We start from the raw sequence: 3,564 nt of genomic DNA on the forward strand, positions 1-3,564 counted from the left end.
CTTGAATTCGTCCCAGGTTTCTGCTCCACTAAATCCTTGTATGGCATGGTGCATTTTCCACCAGATTGCAGCACTTTGGGTAAAGTACTTGAGAGCATATTCCACTTCATACTTCCTTGAGATCAAGTTGCTCCCGAAGTGGTTCTCCATGTTCTGAATCCGTATTTCAGCCTCTAGCTGGGTCATTGGTCTAGAGACTACAAGTCCAGCTTCATACTCCATCTGGTAGGGTTGAGGTTTTGGGGATGAGACGGGTAAGAGAGGGAGGGAGATACACACAATACAAACAATATTTTTGAGAATAGGTTTTATTTGTGGCCGTCAGAAAACACACACCAATGACGGCTCACAAATCATCGTATCTAACGTGGGTATATAATAGGGGTTTGGACTTCTAATGGCCATATAAATATTCGAACACTTCAGGTTCTTCGAATTCTTCGGGTCTTGAGAGTCTTTGATTGGTGCAGCTTCAATTCTTCAAATGTAGGATGAAATCCTCTCTACTTTGAAGTGGGACTCAGTTGATCCTTCTTCAAATGAGGTGAGAGAGAACGTTTGATGAAATCAGAAGAGATGAGAAGTAAAAGGTGTTCTTGAAAAAAAGAAATTTTAAGAGATCCTTTCCTAAGAAATTTCCAGTTTCTAGGGTCACGTCCTATAGTCAACATGTGCTCTGATACCATTTCTGTAGCGACCCTACTCAAGACGAGTCAAGCCTCTGTGTTTCTGTGCCATTCCTGGATCAGTATGCTGGCACACACAGTACATCAATGTATATATATCAAAGTGCAATCACATGTAAATAGCGTAAAACTGATATATACCTTCAATATCTCAGCGGAAGCAGTCAAGGGAGTGGAGTCCCAATAAACACCAACAGCAAGTGGAGTGTAGACCGTAACCCTGAATCGTACTCTTACTCGTCGAAGAAAAATATCTGCAACATAAGACGTTGCAGCCGTGTAGGTCAGCATATTGAATATGCCGGCAAGTCACATAAGAGAGGGGTGAAAAGTAATCATCTATACTATATGCATATATGGTAGGTGGGGCTATAAGTTTTTAGCGAAAAGCAAGTTTTCTCCTACATCAAGAGAGGGCTAAAAGCGAAATGTTACTACATTGTTGGTTGTTAACGAGATGGTTCCACCAACCAATTCTCGTACCCTAGTTTGTTAATATTTACCCTCATCAGATATATTTAATGGTGTTGAGAAATCCAGATAACTTCAGTTCCTTTGGCTCAAGTTGTCCATGACCGTGGACACGGCTAATCGATTAGGTTTGAGTACTCTGCAGAGTTTTGCACACGTTCCCCACAAGATTTGATCGCCTCCGAGTATGTCCTCGCACTTCAGGGTGTTTGAAGACCGGATGATCTAAACATGGTCTTTCAACGGGTCCCTCTGAATCCCTGTCGGTGCCCATCCAATCATACTGTTCTTATACATCTGCTAGCACTGCCTGTCCAGAGTCGCCGCGTTGTCCAACCAAGCCAGAGCCCATAATGACTTGTGGCTGTGCAGGTAAGCCTTGGGTCTTGAAAATATTCGTTCGTCTCTTTGAGCCTGGGTGAAGATTTCCGCAGGATGTCATGGCCGTCCCCAGCATCCCGGGTCATCCACTAGGTTCTCCAGGGAGCCGATCAACCGTCCTTCACCCAGATTTGCATTGCGTCCGAGGTCTTGAAAATCTTGTCTTAACCGGTCTTGATTATTTAATCAACCTCGCATCACTCGTGTTATGCACTCAACCGAATTCCCGTCTACTCAAGCATAGGAATATGAAATTTTTCGTCCCGGGGCCAAGTATCGGGGTTGTTGTGTGCCTACCACATGATTCTACAATCTATACTAAAATTTCCAAGTACCTAAGTAGCATGCAATTGGGCATAGGATGGTAGAACTATGATGCATAAAACATAGGTGATAGTATGATTAAAGTGACTTGCCTGGTGATGTTGACGAAGAAGAATTTCTCGAGAAAATAACTTGATAGACTACTCGTCACTCTCCAATAAAATCTATATAACAAACATATCATTCACATAAGCACTCATACTAGCAATCATTATAACAATCAAACAAAAGAGAGAGCGAATAGGAATCCGAAAGAAACTTCAAATAAGACTAGGGAGTCTTCTACTACATCAAACACTAAATGGTTTTTGTCCAAGAGAAAATAATAACAAGGAACTAAGATATAAGTTTAACTAAGATAAAATAAAGTATTTTTCACAAAACTATTTGAAAGTACTTCCAAACGGGATTTGGAACAATGCGGAAACCAATTGCAAGTTACTAAGGAACTAGAATTGATTTCATGATAACAAATAAAAATAAAATAAAAACTTGTTGCAAAACTACTGTTTAACTAACAGAAACTAACCATAATCTTTCTGAAATAATAAAGAAAATATTTTAAAACAAAAATAGAAAAGTAATTAGCCGAAATCCTAAAAGAGGTGAAACAGAAATTATTTCACAAGAAACCATAAGCTAAAATACTCAAACAAATCTGAAATTTCTACCACTGATAAATAAGATCACTAGTGATCAGTAGCAAAAAGAATCAAATTAAAAGCTATTTTTAAACTCCTAGAATAAGCAAAACAAGGTTTAAACTAAATCTGATCTAATTCAAATTTGAAAGTTTCAAACATAGACAAATTGTATGTTTTTAAAAACTACAGAAACATTGTGAGCTACTGGAAAAAGAATCAACTCTATTGGACTTATGGATCCAAAGTTATGGGCTAAACAAGATTGGAACTTTTCTGTTTTTGGAATTAAATAGAAAAAAGAATAAAAGCTAACTAATGAACGGGCCACGTGGCGATCTCTGGTTGGCTTAGACATGTGCGCTGCGGTGCTAAACTAACAAACGTCCGCACATTAGAAGAAAACTGTTTGGCTAACAAATTAAATAAAACAACCGCCGGTTCTTTTTAGAAACCGAAGGGGTAAGTACCTATGTAATCTATACCATTGGAAATAGATCTAAGGGCAAACCAAGAAAAAGAAAAAAATAGAAACAGGAGGAGGAGGAGTTACCGTGGCTGGGAGTAGCAGGAGCCTTCTCCGACGAGGATGGGGGTCGCCGGCGGGGGGGGGGGGGGGGGGTGGGGTGGCGGAGGTGGTGCAGGGGGGCGGTGGAGGCTCCTGGGGGGAGGGAGTGCGGCGAGGGTGGGGACCTGCAGGGGGGGGGAGGCGAGGAGCTCCTGTCTTCCTGGTCGCTGGTTCCAGGGGGGAGGCGAAGGTTTGCAGGGCGACGGGGTGGGATGGGGCGGCGATGGAGGGGGGGGGCGAAGGGGGGGAGGCGCGGCAGGGGTGGGGAGGGCTCGGCAGGGGCGAGGGGAAGATGCAGGGGCGATGGGGAGAAGCTCCGGTGAGTTCTCTGGTGCCGACTCCGGCGAGGTGTAGGGCGAGCTAGAGGCGAGGAGAGGCGGTGGTTTCAGCGGGAATGGAACGAGGAGGCCATGGGGGTTCTTATAGAGGCGACGGGAGGCGCTGGGAGGGAAGGTGCTTCGCATCACTCGTGGTATACACTCAACCGATGACC

Source organism: Hordeum vulgare, chromosome 7H (assembly GCF_904849725.1).
Source record: "Hordeum vulgare subsp. vulgare chromosome 7H, MorexV3_pseudomolecules_assembly, whole genome shotgun sequence".
Lineage (NCBI taxonomy): Eukaryota > Viridiplantae > Streptophyta > Magnoliopsida > Poales > Poaceae > Hordeum > Hordeum vulgare.